At 41.4% G+C, this 15,984-nt stretch overlaps 1 protein-coding gene across 11 annotated transcripts in view; it reads left to right on the top strand.

The window, feature by feature from the left end:
* HS3ST5 (heparan sulfate-glucosamine 3-sulfotransferase 5) overlaps positions 1 to 15,984 on the top strand; it is a 255,464-nt gene that overhangs the window by 114,511 nt on the left and 124,969 nt on the right. For 3 of the 11 annotated variants that reach the window (XM_074948276.1, XM_074948274.1, XM_074948275.1), the window contains exon 4: positions 10,747 to 10,893. The exons of the other annotated variants lie outside the window; for them this stretch is intronic. The gene's annotated coding sequence lies outside the window, so the exon portion shown is untranslated. The remainder of the gene's footprint in view (positions 1 to 10,746; positions 10,894 to 15,984) is intronic. 11 annotated transcript variants of the gene reach the window in all.

Here is a 15,984-nt window from a genome sequence, read left to right as displayed (position 1 = left end):
TTCTATCATGCTCATATGAATGTTTGTCGAAAACTAATAAAGGATTGTGGAGAACATCAAAGTGAAATTGCAGTTTCTATTCAAACAAGAGGTTTGTGAATACTTTTTTGTGTAGTAGCTGCCCAGCTCTATTCTGCAGTATGTGGTGCCCTGGCATTTCTAACCTCTAGTCTTTCATATCTCTCAAAATATTCATTTTTTGCTTAATCCTGCTGTTCTCTCTCAGGCAAAAATCTCACTGAAGTGAATGGGAATCTTCCCTAAGTAAGGAATGGGTAAGGACTTTAAGATTTGACCCAATATCAGGAACCATCAAATTAATCTGATTAGGTATTTGCATGGTGAAACGGTCTCTCTTAGTTCAATACCTGCACAGAAGAGGAGAGGAGAAAGAGCCAAATGGCATTAGTCTGAGGCATTCTACAGGGTGCAGACACAGGCAAAATTCCTAGAGTGTTGGGGCCAGCATGATCCCTAGCACCCAAGCACTGCCTCTCCTGTGAAAAGGTGTAGCGCACCACCTTCTATGATGTCAGTGAACAGCAGGCTTGTGAGAGGTGCCACTCCAAGGCTGGACACATCTCTTTTCTTTTTTTTAGGGACTCGGGTACTACTGTCCACATCAACTGTTCCCTTTCCTATTCACCCTACAAAGCATTTGCTTTGGTCCGTACCTGTGTGAACAAAGGATGGGAAGGAAGATGATCTCTGTGCTTGCCTCCCCTTTCCTTGCACACCAATGTGGGAAGCACTGCAGTTTGCCCCACCACACTTATTACTTGAAGAAAGTAACAGAAAACAATTGTTAGGCAATTTCAATTCTCTCCAAAGCTTAGTAATACTCAGGCTTTTTTACTTATACCCTCTCCTATTATTCTCTTAGCTAAAGGATTTGAATGGATAAAACTGTATTTTCCACTCTTTTGTTGATGAAGTTCATTTTATTTCTGTTCACCAGTTCATGGTCCTTTTCTTTATTTATATGATCTTTTCAATACACTATTGCCATATATATTTGGGTTTACTGATGTGTGCTATATCATAACTGCTAACCACTTCAGGGTATCTATTCAGATTACATTTTCCTTTATACAGACTAAAACGCTCTGGCAAACATTCAACTTATTTCAATGTCAATGCAATAATTTAACAAGGAAGTTTATGATAAGCTTCACACGTACCACCTATTAAATAGTGAAGACCATAGGGGAGAATCCCAAACAAATTCTGTGTCGTGTTGTTGTAGCTGTGTAGATCCCAGAATATTACAGAGGTGAGGTAATATCTTTTATTGGACCAACTTCTGTTAGTGAGAGAGACGAGCTTCTGAGCTTACATAGAGCTTTTCTTCAGACAATAGTGTATTAAAAAGATCATATAAATAAAGAAAAAGACCATGAACTGGTGAACAGCAAGGTCTCTGAAGAAGACTCCTGTGTAAGCTCTAAAACTTGTCTCTCGCACCAACAGAAGTTGGTCCAATAAAAGATCTTTACCTCACCCACTTTATGCCTCAAACAAATTCTAGTCATTTGTCCCTAACTGTCAATAAAATGTGGACACCAAATAGTTTTCACTTAAAAAGGGATGATAAGCAGCTTTCACTGTCTTGGTAGTTTAACCATATATGGATTTTAAAGTTCTTTGAATTAAAGAAATATGGAATTTTTTACATGATTTAAAAAAAAACCACCAGCATTTTAAACAGCAGGACACAATTGCAGACTATTTGCAGTCAAGAGGTTATTGCTGAACAAAATGCTCATTCAATTTAGGAATGCAGATTATAATAATTTTCCTATCTCCCTCACAGCAGGATTCCTGCCATCGTTTTGCAGACTCATAAGTTGCAGAACAATATAACTAGCTAACTTCACTTCCAGGTAACACGCACTTCAAGCGTATTCTCATTAGCTCAACTTAGTTATAATGCAAAGCTGCTTAGTTTCACCAAGTTAAATGGGATACACTTAAATTACCTCATCTAATGTAATACTCGTTTTCAGTACATGCAAAGTGGTTTATTATGGCAAAGCTTGTAGAGCATGAAAACTGATGGAGAGGGGGGAACTTGGTTTTTGGACAACCTGTCAAGAAGGAGTCACTGTATACCACTTCTATTTAAAAAAGCAGAACATAGAAAAAAGCAGAGAGAAATAATCTGTCTAGAAAAATGCAAATTTAATACATTAACCTTTCTAACACATCACAAGAAAATTATTAAATAGAGAAGTTTTACTCTCGATATTGTCCTTTGTGTGTAAGTAAAATGAAATGTTTAAAAATGTCAGTTGACCAAAATTCACTGAGAAAGAAACAATTTTTATTTTTCTATTATCTGTATTGAGATGTGGGGTTGTGGTAGCGCAGACTGTTTTATTGTGCATTAAATTTCCACTTACTAGAACCATTAATTCAAGTTGTTCCTGCATATACTAGTTCACAAGGATTTTTTGTTCTTTCAGTCACTGAGGAGAATATTTTTTGTTTTTGTTTTTCTCCCAACACTGAATGCATCTGGCTTGATCTTGCAGTCCTTCCACACAAAAACTGATTCCACCAGAACCCAGAGAACAGTGATGGGTAAATTGCTTTTCCTCCCCATTAGCTTCCACCTGCAGCATCCCATGAGTGATCTACCATTTTGCCTTCCTCCCCGCCTCCTCCTTTTTTTTTTCAATCCTTACAGGAGACTGCTTGGAGAGGTAGTGAATGCTTCTGTAGATTACACCCAAGTGTATGTGTAATTTTCCGCAGATTAAATCAGAGCCGTCACAATATGTAGAGGAGAACAGCTCCTGGGAGAACCTCTAGCTCAGAGTGAATCTGGGAAAGACCCTGATCATATCAGTTAGAGAAATGCTTGTTTCCTGATTCAGCAAGGCTTAGGTATCTGCATAGTTTTAAGCACATATCCTCAATTAGACTATACACATACATAAAATTGGGCACGTGCTTAAGAACCTTGCTGAATTGTGGCCTCAGAATGAGCAATAGAACTCTTCTCCCCAGGGCTTAAATTCTCATAGATTATTTCCTGGAGTCCTCCTCCCCCTCTTTCCCCCACCCCCCGCAATGCACACATACCAATTCAAGGCTTCAGCTGCAGTGGGGGGGTCTCAGGCCTTTCGCCCCATGAGGAGTGGGGTGCCAGGGCTTGGAGTTTCAACTCCATGGGGCCCTGAAGACCCCTTGAAACCAGCTCATGGTCCTCCCTAGGGGTTTGAAAATATTTACTAGAGCTCCGCTCCAGACAGCTATAGCTGAATCCCCTTCCACTAAAGGCATCTGAGCCTTGTTCAGCAAAGTAACGTGAAGCCTTGCAGTCTTTTCAGCTTTTCGTTAAGCCTCGACAATGAGGTAGCAACAATGGTGAATAAAGCCTTCTTCCTCTACAGCTCACTAGGCAGGTTCATCATTTTCTCCCAGATGAGGATCTAGCCTCAGTGAACTATGCGTTCTCCGCATGGGATTATTGCAATTCACCATAACTAGAGCTGAAGGTGGATGCAAGGTGGAGACTCCAGCTTTTACACATCACACCCCACCACCTCCATAAGAGTGGTTATAATGAGACTGTCACTCCTGTACTCTTATCACTCTGGAGGCTCCCAGTCCATCTCCATTGTCGATTAAAGGCATAGGTCTTGACCATTGGCTTTGGAGAATAGGACCAATGTGCAGTTGCCATTTATTCACTGAGCCTGAATGGATCTCAACCTATCTATATCCTTGTTTGTCACATGCATAGGCAGCTGTTCTCTTGAGACAACATATCTTACAGAGCCAGGATGAAGTATGTGACAACTAGAGAAGTAAGAACATTCTCTATGGGGTGTTGGTTATAAAATAAGCTTCAGGGAAATCACACTAATGCAGATTCTGACCACCTTCTGAGTACAGTACCAGAGCTCCCTTTGATAAGGTATTTTGACATAACTAGCATGATGTTGATTTGTACCTATATTGATATGCATGTATCCCGAGTATGTACCTCTTTACCTGGGAGGAGAAGAGCAGGTGACTCAATGAAGTCCTTTAGAGACCTCACCTTACAGATGTAATTTACCTGGGAAGTCTTAGCTATAGCGATGAATGCTGTAGAAAACTGATGGATGGATAGGAGAGTTGGAATTGAGTATGCATAAGGACTGCAAGTCCATAGCTCTTGCCATAGCATACTTTTGGGGGAGCCAGGGTTTGCCCCTTTTTGAGGAACAGACTGTATATCCTGCCTCCAAACTCTAGTAAGAAGCCATCTTCATGGAGGACCCATATCTGCACAGCTGTTCTGGCTCTCATCCTGTGCACAGTCCCTTGCAGTGTGGCTCCACTGAATGCAGTAATACCTCCAGACCCCTTGCAGTGAATGAGTGAAGGACATTTTGAAGAGACAGCTATCTCACTGACAGTGTCCAAGAGGCCTGTGCGGAATAAGGCCATGTCTACACTGCAAGCTTCAGTCGATGCAGGTTATGTCAGCATAAAGCTGCTGTTTAGTTAGTATATCACTTGTGCACATGCATACTTGGCTACTTGCATTGGTGCTGCGTGTACTCACCAGAAGTGCTGATGTTGATGCACAGTGTAGTGCTCCATGGATTGGTATCCCAGTATGCAAACTGTCACTGTCCAGCGCACGGTCTTTTGGAAAGTTTTGGTAATGCAGGGTGGGCAGAAATGAGTCCTGCAGGACTGACTGGGAGCAAGGTGTCAACTTCCCAGCATGCAACTGTCTTAAACCCATAATATCATTCATATCCCATAATTTTTGCACATTTTAAAAATAGCCCATGAGCCCATGTGGCGCTCCTCACTGTCTGCCACCTCTGAGGGAAGCATGGAGCCTGCACAGCTCTGCACATAAGCATTGCAAACACAGGATGCATGGTCCTCTGGTATTTGCAGAGCCATAAGAACAACCAAATCAGTGCAGAACATAATGATTTCTTGGTAGATGGATCGCTGTGGGACATAGTGAGAACAAATGCAAGATTGTTGCTGGCACTCGTGGAACAGCTGTAGATGGTGGAGCACTAATTCTGGGCCCAAGAAACAAGCACTGACTTGTAGGATTGCATCATAATGCAGGCTTGGGATGACTAGCATGTGACTGCAGAACTTCTGGATGCACAAGGCCATGTTCCTGGATCTGTGTGCTGCACTCACCCTGGCCCTCACGCTCCGGGACACCAAAATGAAAGCTGCACTGACAGTGGAAAAGCAAATGGTGATTGCACTGTGGAAACTTGTAATGCTGGATTGCTACTGGTCAGTGGGAAGAGCTTTTTGAATAAGAAAAGCCACTGTGGGGCCATTGTTATGCAAGTGTGCCGGGCCATCAATAGTCTCTTACTATACAGGACTGTGACTCTCAGCAACATGCAGGATGTAGTGGATGGATATGCAGAAATGGGGTTCCTGAACTGTGGTGGAGCGATGGATGGCCCTCTTTTGGCACCAGACCACCTTGCTACACAGTACATCCACAGAAAGGGTTACTATTCTGTGGTTATGCAAGTGATGGTGGATCACTAGGGATGCTTCACCAACGTCCATGTTGCCTGGTCAGGAAAGGGACATGAGGTTTGCATCTTTAAGAACACAGGGCTATTCAGAACGCTAACATAGTGAATGCCAGTGAAAATAAGGCAGGATCTGAGGCTAAAATTGGGATGGAACACATTAAAAAAATATCTAGAAAAGTTAGATATCTTCAAGTCACCAGGACCTGATTAAATACATCCTAGAACACTCAAGGAGCTGACTGAGGAGATACCTGAGCCATTAGTAATTATCTTTGAAAAGTCATGGAAGATGGGAGAGATTCCAAAAGACTGGAAAAGGGCAAATACAGTGACAATCTATAAAAAAAGAAATAAGGACAACCTGGGAATTGCAGACTGGTCAGCTTAACTTCAGTACCCAGAAAGATAATGGAGCAAATAATTAAGCAATCAATTTGTAAACACCTAGAAGATAATGTCACAAGTAACAGCACAGATTTGTCACGAACAAATCATGTCAAAACAACCTAATACCTTTCTTGGATGGGGGGAAGTGGTCGATATGGTATAACTTGACTTTAGTAAGGCTTTTGATACTGTCTTCTCATAAACAAACTAGGGAAATACAACCTAGATGGGGCTATTATAAGGTGGGTGCATAACTGGTTGGAAACCCATTCCCAGAGAATAATTATCAGTGGTTCACAGTCAAGCTGGAAGGACATATCAAATGGCGTCCGGCAAGGATCAGTTCTGGGTTTGGTTCTGTTCAATATCTTCATCAGTGATTTAGATAATAGCATAGAGAGTACACTTATAAAGTTTGTAGATGATACGAAGATGGGAGAGGTTGCAAGTGCTTTGGAGGATAGGATTAAAATTCAAGTTTATCTGGAGAAATGGTCTGAATAGGATTAAATTCAATAGGGATAAATGCAACGTACTCCTCTTAGGAAAGAACAATCAGTTGCTCACCTACAAAATGGGAAGTGACTGCCTATGAAGGAGTACTCCAAAAAGGGATCTGGGAATCATAATGCATCACAAGCTAAATATGAGTGGACAGTGTAACACTGTTCCAAAAAAAAAGCATTCTGTGAGGTATTAGAAGGAGTGTTGTAAGCAAGACATGAGAAGCAGTTCTTCCGCTCTACTCCACACTGATACGGTCTCAACTGGAGTATTGTGTCCAGTTCTGGGCATCACATTTCAGGAAAGATGTGAACAAATTGGAGAATGTCCAGAGGAGTGCAACAAAAATGATGAAAGGTCTAGAAAACATGATCTCTAAGGGAAGATTGAAAAAACTGGGTTTGTTTAGTTTGGAGAAGAGAAGACTGAGCGGGGACATGATAAAAGTTTTAAAATACATAAAAGGTTGTTACAAGGAAAAGGGAGGAAAAAATATTCTCATTAACCTCTGAGGACAGACAAGAAATAATGGGCTTAAATTGCAGCAAGAGAGGTTTAGGTTGGACAGTATGAAAAACTTCCTAACTGTCAGGGTGGTTAAGCACTGAAATAAATTGCCTAGGGGGTTGTGGCATCACTGGAGATCTTTAAGAGCAGTTTAGACAAATATCTGTCAAGGATGATCTAGATAATACTTAGTCCTGCCATGAGTGCAAGGGACTGGACTAGATGACCTCTCAAGGTCCATTCTAGTCCTATGATTCTATGATTTTAAGATTGGATCTCAGTGAAAAAAAAATCCTAATGCTTATAGCTGCCTGCTGCATCCTGCATAATATCTGTGAAGCAAAGCTGGGGGGAAGATACCACCGGGGAAGAGGGCAAGAAGCTGCCTGTTGAGTTTGAATAGCCAGACACAGGGGCTATTAGAAGAGCTTAACATGGAGCTATATGACTTAGGAACACTTTGAAAGAGCACTTTAACAGTGAACCACAGTAGTGCGTTATGGTGTACTGTGCTGTACCTGACCTTATGGTTTAGAGACTGTTAGGAATTGCATGGTGCTTGGTGTATGTCTATGAATATAACACTATCAATGTACATATTAATTTTGTGGTTCTTGCTCTACTTTTATGATTATTACAGTGTGTTTGTCACTAGTCCTATGAGTTGTCATACTGTATAGTAACAAGTGGGTGCTTTCTAAATGCTAGGCACTTTGCAGCGTATGTTGTGAACTAATAAAGAAGAATTATTTTCCAAATAAAAATAATTTTATTCAGTAACAAAACCAGTGGGGGAAAATTACCTGTACAATTTAAAAGCAACTACATTAAACACTAAAATATATTTATGGAACAGAACTTAACAAGGTGAAAGAACATTCATGTCCATTTACCTACACATACAGCAACCATGGCTCTCACAGATCACTGTGTGTGAAACTGTGGTTGTCCTTAATGTCCTATAAAGTGGAGTGGTAGAGGTAGGGATGCCAGCCCCTTTTGCCCTGTGGTATGTTGAGGTGGGGTGTTGGAAGGTACTATAATGGAGTTCTTCATGGACTGCAAATGGAGGCAAGCCTGTGATTGTTGAATCTGTAGGTCCACAAGAATCTGCAGCGTCTGCGTTTGCTGCTGAAGAAGCCCCATTGTGTCCTGGGTGCATCTCACTTTCCTTTTCCTCCTGGGACTCCTGGGAGTTTCTCCTCTCTTCTCTTTCCTTCTCCAGGTAGTCTGCAATATTCACTGCAGCGTCTGCAGCACTGGCTTGCAGATTTCATTGAGCGTGTCATCCCGAGTCAGGAGTGCCAGAACAATTTGTATAGTGGGGGTTCTGGGAGCTATTGAACCAAACTAAATCCTGTATATAATGGAAACCATTTCAAGCCAGGGGGTGTGGTAGCACCCCCTGCATCCATAGTTCCAGCACCTATGTCTCGAGTCCTTTTCTTTCTCCTCCTTATTTGGCTCAGGCAGTCCACAGGTGTGGAGGGAACTCCTGAAGGCTGCAGTGGCACCAGCTGCCAATAAAACACAGAGATACCATTGTCCGCATATTCACAATGGAAAGCGGAACTTATGATTCAGAACTCCCTTCTCTTGCTCCCTTAAATTTTTAATTAAGACATGCTTATTGACATTTCTGCTTGGGAGTGCTTGTGCACAGCACCAGCCATAGTGAATCTTGCCCACCTGGGGTGAGGGAAATGAGGGAATTGCTCAGTTGCATGAAACTATGGATGTAGGACAATGGCTTTGGATACTGGCACTGGTTTCCACATGATACCTCACTCCTGAGGGTAGCAAAGGCAGAGAAAGCACAGCTGCTGCTGGCAGCCCAGAGTCGCCCAGACCCATATGCCAGAAGGCTGTGTACTGCAATGGTGTCTGCCAAAGTTATCATCCACCAACATGGGAAAGTGTCCTACCATGGAGGAAGAAATAGGAATGGCAGCCTTAGAAACCTTCAGTAGACAATTGCAGAGGACCTCCATGGAAGTTTCACTGAGATCTTTCAGGAGAATTCAAGGGACAGCCCTGTGTACATAAACAAACTGCTTCACATGGCCCACATGCCGAACTCTACAGGGGAATGAAAAGCAGATAACACTAATCTCCTAGATGTATCCCTACCTCTTCTAGTACAAGTAAACTAATGAAAAGCTAATAACTGTGTCCTATTTGGGGTACCATCAGCACATCGTTGTAATGGGAAATACAATTACAAACTTACTCAAGGTTCCTTTCTCTCTGTTGGGCTCACCTAGTCTCGACTGTCTGGCCTACGATGGAGTCTCAAATTGGTCCTGTCTCATAGCATAGCTGGACTCCCCTCCCTGCCACGTGTCTCCCATCCTCCTCCCCCTCATCTTCACTGTTCACACCCTGTGGCTCAGGCTATTCAGAGGTATCCATGGTGGCATGGGGGTGGGGGTCTCCACCAAGTATGGCGTGCAGCTCTTTGTAAAAGCAGCAGGTCTGTGGCTTGGCACTGGATCGACTGTTGGTCTCCTGGCATTCTGGTATGCCTGACGTAGTTTTTACATTTTCACGCAGCACTGCTGCTAGTCTCTTTCATAATTCCTCTTCTGCATTCCCCGATGCAATCTGTATTTCTATGGCTGGTCAGCTTGCACAGCCTCTTCTTCCCACAGGCTCAGGGAGATCCAATATTTCTGGTCTGTTCCAAGCTCGAGCATGTCTGGAGCCTGTCAGCATGGTCAGCTTGGCACTTGCACACAACAGTGGAGAGCTGTTAGATGTGCTCACCAAGATGGACAATCAGGAAAAGGCATTTCAGAAATTTGTGGGGCTTTAACAGGGTGGGGCCTTCAGGTCTCTGTGACCTCTGGACTGGTCAGAATGGTCAGTGTCAAGCATTGTGTGACAGCTACTGGAGGACTTTTAGGGTCAACATAAGTAATGCAGTGTCAACACTTATGCTGTGTCAACCTCAGTATATTGACCGTGGCTCAATGCCACTCAGGGAGGTGGTGTTACTGCATCACTGTAAACAGGGTCCTTTCATTGGTGGAAGACTGATTTAAGGGTAGACACATGCACAGCTAGGTTGATGTATGGTGGCTTACATTGACCTAACTTTGTAGCATAGACCAGGCCTGGAATTAAATGATCTTCTAAATGGACTCTTCATATAGAGAACATACACAGTCCCTTGGAGCACTTCTAGATGGTTCCGCAGACCAGACTGTGAGCTCAGTAGGACATCTACATTTCTGTGTCTGTACTATCTGCCATTTACATTTTAGGAATGTCTCAGCAAAAATTTGAATATCTATCATTACCTGACCTGCTTGTCTTACAAATGATTGAACACTGTAGATTTTGGTATTTATTAGAAAACCGTTAAAAGCAGGGCCTAGTTCCGAACAGCATCAGTTTGTGAGGTGGAGTTAGGAAGATGTAGCTATTGGGAGGAATGTTTTGGGATTTGTTATAAACTATTTTAAACAGTTGGTATACGTGCTGTGGTAATATTGTTGTTGGAGTCAGAAATAAAACATTTGCTTTCCCAGTCTGCATATCTATTCCTAGGATGCGTATTTAAGGGGAAAATTTTCCTGAAGAGGGCTTGTTATATAATGCATGAAAACAATATAGAATTTCCACAATTTTGCCTTTTGTACTTCAATCCTATCCTAATCCTGGTACATAGCTTGTAGCTGAAAGGCACTGTCACTATGTACAAGGACTTCAGTGTTTTGAGTATTTCTCCCCACCTCGCCTCCATGGGATGGAATCGCTGGCTAATCCATGTAGTTCTGTATCTGCTTGCCTCAGCCTTGGTTGTCTCTCGTCCCAGAGCACCTCTTCGTGAGGCCACAAGGAGTCCCAAGCACAGCACAGTTCCATGAAACCAGGGGCAAGTGAACATCTTAGAATATTGGCTCCCCAATCTGCAGTGCAGCCAATCAATCTGCTGCTGTCAGAGCTCTGCAGGCGTTGGAAGGTGAGCATCCACCCCTAATTTTTTGGTTGGTTTACTTGGCAATGGCTTGCTTTGGTTTGCTGGAAAGTTTCAGAAGCCATTCTCTACTCTGGGATGATTCTTAACTCTTGGACATGGCTCTAAAATGCTGGGGTTTTTTTGTTTTTGTTTTGTTTTGTTTTTGTTTTTTATGTTTTAAATCTAAATCTGCCTCTTTCCCAGAGATGAAGTTACAAACTAGGACCATGTCAGCTGCCATATTTAAATAGCATTTTGGGACACCGAATGCTCAGTGTGCTCCCCCCAAGTTCTAATGTGGGAGTGGCATTTTCCCTAGTTAACTGATATTAGTCAGCCAGGAAAAATAATGTTTAAATAGGCCAGCAGCTTGATAAAGTAATCTCTAACTCTTATAACTATGATACAGTACTTGCAACACAAATGTTTACACTTCAGATGTTTCAAAATTATACCCCACTGTCATAAATATAAAGGGAAGCACTGTATACTTTCTGTATACAGTGCTATAAAATCCCTCCTGGCCAGAGGCAAAACCTTTTCACCTGTAAAGGGTTAAGAAGCTAAGATAACCTTGCTGGCACCTGACCAAAATGACCAATGAGGAGACAAGATACTTTCAAAGCTGGGGGGGGGGGACAAAGGGCTGGTCCGTCTGTGTGATGCTTTTGCCGGGAACAGATCAGGAAGGCAGTCTCAGAACTTCTGTTAAGTTAGTAAGTAATCTAGCTAGAAATGCGTTAGATTTCCTTTTGTTTAATGCCTGATAAAATAAGCTGTGCTGGAGGGAATCTATATTCCTGTTTTTGTGTCTTTTTGTAACTTAAGGTTTTGCCTAGAGGGATTCTCTATGTTTTTAATCTGATTACCCCGTAAGGTATTTACCATCGTGATTTTACAGAGGTGATTCTTTTACCTTTTCTTTTATTAAAATTCTTCTTTTAAGAACCTGATTGATTTTTCATTGTTCTTAAGATCCAAGGGTTTGGGTCTGTGTTCACCTGTATAAATTGGTGAGGATTCTTATCAAGCCTTCCCCAGGAAAGGGGTTGTAGGACTTGGGGGGATATTTTGGGGGAAGACGTCTCCAAGTGGGCTTGTTCCTTGGTCTTTGTGTAAGACGCTTGGTGGTGGCAGCAAACGGTTCAAGGACAAGGCAAAGTTTGTCCCTTGGGGAAGTTTTTAACCTAAACTGGTAAGAATAAGCTTAGGGGGTCTTTCATATAGGTCCCCACATCTGTAACCTAGAGTTCAGAGTGGGGCAGGAACCTTGACACCCACTATTTCTTAAAGCCATTTAATTGCAAATCTCTCTTAAATTAGTAATTAAAGAGTAAAATTAAAATAGCACCTTTTGCTTACCATTTTTGATTGATTGTAGTAGTTCAAGTTCATATTCTGTGTCAAATCTCATTTCTCCCTCCCTCCCCCCAGATGACTATACATGGAACTGAGGAAACAATACCTTTTCCATACAATTATTTCAACTGTAAAAGGATTACTGTATGTAGCTCCATCATATTGTGATATGTTCTTATTACTATTATAACATCCATTACAGCCTATTGAAAAAGTATCTGATCTGGCCTCACATGAAATAAGGATTATAATAAACAGCTTATGGTTTGAAAAGTTGAATTCTCTTCCTTTTAGCAGTCTCTAGACTTCTGCTTCTAATATTATGTAAATAAACACAGCACAAAGAAATCTGATAGCAACTCATGTGATAGCCAATATCGTATAATATAGTTTTCACGTCAAGTGTCTATATCGTGAAAACAGTGCCCTTGGGATCCTTGTCTATTGCAAGTTACAAAGACCGCATTTATATATTTTAAAATATTGGATACTAGAAGAATTTCTGCATATGTTTACATGGTCAACACTAGATCTGATTTTCAGCTTCCCAATGAAGTCTGTTGGAGTTATGGGTGTGCAGCACCTCTGAAAATAATTCCTGATGAACTTTTAAACTATGGTGAGAAGTGGTACTGCATTATATGTATTTCTATATAATTGTTTGTAGACACACACGTATATGAACATACATTCACCACATACGTGGATGTTTTAACTATGAATAAATTGAAGAGCCATGTGATAGATAAATGTATCATGCTCCTTTTGATCATTCCACTTGTCCTCTGTCCACTAATTCATATCCCCAGATGCTTATTCAAACATTACAATTCCCTGAAAAGGTTCCACCAGCTGCCATTCAATTAAAAAAAAAAAATCTGTGAGAAAATTCTTCTTTCCCAAAATCAGAGGATTTTTTACATCAAAATCACTCCCACACTTCACCCAGTTGGTCAGGATTCACCGCTTAACCTAAAAATATCATGAATTTGAAGTCTGTTATCTTGCAGGCCGGCAGCGCTAGAAGTGGGAGGTTTAAGTGAACAGAAAAGGACAACTGTCACGTACCCTATGGGATCTTGTATTTTCCCAAGATATCTGAGTCTATACGGCATATGAAAGATGTTTCAGGTCAGCTTTAGAAGATTTTATGGCTTCAGCCATTTGGACTCATGTTAAGTAAGAGACCTGGTATTACATGCAGAGAGCTTTGAAAAATAGTCTCATTAACTTTTTATAAACTCAAAAACATTGGGGAATTGTTTTTCTGTAGCATATGTGGCATTGAATCAGGGCATGCAGCAGAGCCAGTTTCCAGGCAACCTAGCAAGTGCAGCTAGCCACTAGTGGGCTGCCTGACTGGCTACACTGCCTGATTGGTGGGAAGAGCTGATCTGCTAACTCACCCCGCTAACGCCCAGCAGCACCTCTGGGCTTCTCAAAGCATTTGCCTATGGCTGTGATAGCTCCTGCGGCTTCTTGTTCTAGCCCTGCTCCTACCTCTGACCCATGGCTCTGATTTCTGACTCCAGCTCTGGCATCTGGCCTCTGTAACAATGGGCTCCTATTCCTGGCTGCCTGAAGCCTGCTCTAACTCCTAGCACAACATCCCGATCTCTGTCAGCGTTACTCAGGGATGGCAAAGCCATGAGCTGACAAAAAAGCATTGTGGGATTGTGGCCATAACCAGAAACTGTAGGTATTTTTTCAGTCCTGGATATAGATTGGTTTTAACATGTTACTTGTAGAGTTAAAGATCAAGGCTCTTTCCATTTGGTCTAGAATATTAATATAACTCCCACATGAACTAATAGAAGCAGGAATTTTTCCACCATGAAAAACTGCCCTTCTGCCAAATCCTATAGGCCCAATTTGAATTATACAGAGAACAATATAATATAGGGCATCTGGACCCTGGAAGAGCTGAAGGACAGGAGAACACAATGTGACTTCCCAAGGTCTATTATACTTTTGATGAAATCCTAGCCCCACTGGAGTCCATGACATTTTTGCCATCGACTTCAGTGGAGCCAAGATTTCACCCTAAGCCTTGGTTCAGAACTAAATTTCATGGCAGGATTTTTAACGTTTGAAAATAAAGACATATGGAACTACCAAGACAGTCTTAACTGCAACAGTTCAAATGTGTCCACTGTAACATGTATCAGGCTTGCAGCTTTGGCATAAGAATGGAATGATGCATTACTTAGTGAGTACAGGAGAAGTCTTTTCCTTTGAAACTTCAGAGGATGCTCTCTCAGCAAAGATTAACAATATTGTATACATAGCTCTTTATCAGTGTCACAAAGGCTTGTTTACAAACACTTCAGGCTCACCCCAGGAAAATAAAAATTGACAGGCAACATTATAATTTAAGGTACATGATGTGGTGTTTTTATGTGCACAACATTGCGTTGGGCTGTGCCAAATGCAGTGCAGAGAAGGGACCATTGCAATCATTTTAACAAGTCGCTTGTCTGCTTGCACAATGTGATTTACTCCTGGGCCTAGCTGATGCATTCAGCTTTATTTGTTAACCTAGCAGAACATTATTTATTAATGAGTTCTTCATGCTTTATTAAGCCTAATGTCAAAACACCTCTGTGGGACTCTAGGCATGTTCTCTCTTTGTGTTAAAGCCTTCTAAAGAAAATGAAAAATTATGCAGCAAAGCTGCAGATAAAACCTAGAAGATATCAGTTCAATTACTCTTGATCTTGGCAGATGATGTTTCTGAATATTTGTGAAAGAGCAGCATCTGATTGTGTGCTGGCTTCAATTAAAGAATTCTGCACTCTCAAATGTACATAATTAGGGTGCCTTAGAAACCTAAGAAGGCTACTCTGGTCTCAGAAAGCTGAGTGGAATGCTCAGAGGGCAAAGCCTGACAAGTTTGGCATGGAAGTATAATTCATGCTTTTTTTCCATACTGCTCTTTTATAATGGGGAGGGAAGTTTCTATGTGAGAACATTAAAATGATTGAGCGTGGTAACACAAGGCATTAACTGCAATTTTCTGTTACTCAATAGAGCTAATGTTGCTCAGGAAACCAATACTGGAGTTCAATAAACTTCACCAGTGATCTGACCGAACAGTCTCTCTCTCTGGCATTGACATGTAATTCAAATCCATTCATTCTTGGGCAGTTTCTAGGCTGTAGAGTTTGCTCTGATATGCTTTTGAGTCTATTATGTTTTCAACCATGCTTCAGTGATGCTAGCTTTAACATCACAATGACAATGAATTCAATACTTGATTTTATTCAGTGGGAAAAAAAATCTAATATTCTAGGGAATTAATGTTTTCCCTGGCTTTTCAAACTGAACCAATTAATCCTAGTAATATTTACAAAAATGGGAGGCCTGTCAAAATGGCTAGTTTGATATCTGCTTATGTTTTGTGTTTGAAAATGTGTGCAAAAATGAAAGGATTTCCAGTACCAGGCCTGAAAATGGCCAATCAGAATGGCTTGATTCATCATAACAAATAAAGATAGTTCTGTAAGGATCAAAACTAGTTCAACTTGGGTACACTTTTGTGAGCGTATGAAAGAGCATATTTACCATTTGGCAAATAAACTGCTGGTGCAGCTAACTTTTACAGTTTACATACTGAGGCATTTTGGATTCAATCGTGCTCTCACTGAAGTCAGAGGAAGTTTTGTCATTAACTTCACTGGAAGCAGAAGTGGACCCAGAGTCAGTTCCCTTAACAATATTTCATCACATGAGTAT

The sequence above is a fragment of the Natator depressus genome, chromosome 3 (assembly GCF_965152275.1).
Source record: "Natator depressus isolate rNatDep1 chromosome 3, rNatDep2.hap1, whole genome shotgun sequence".
NCBI lineage: Eukaryota > Metazoa > Chordata > Testudines > Cheloniidae > Natator > Natator depressus.
This window is presented reverse-complemented; position numbering and strand designations above follow the sequence as displayed.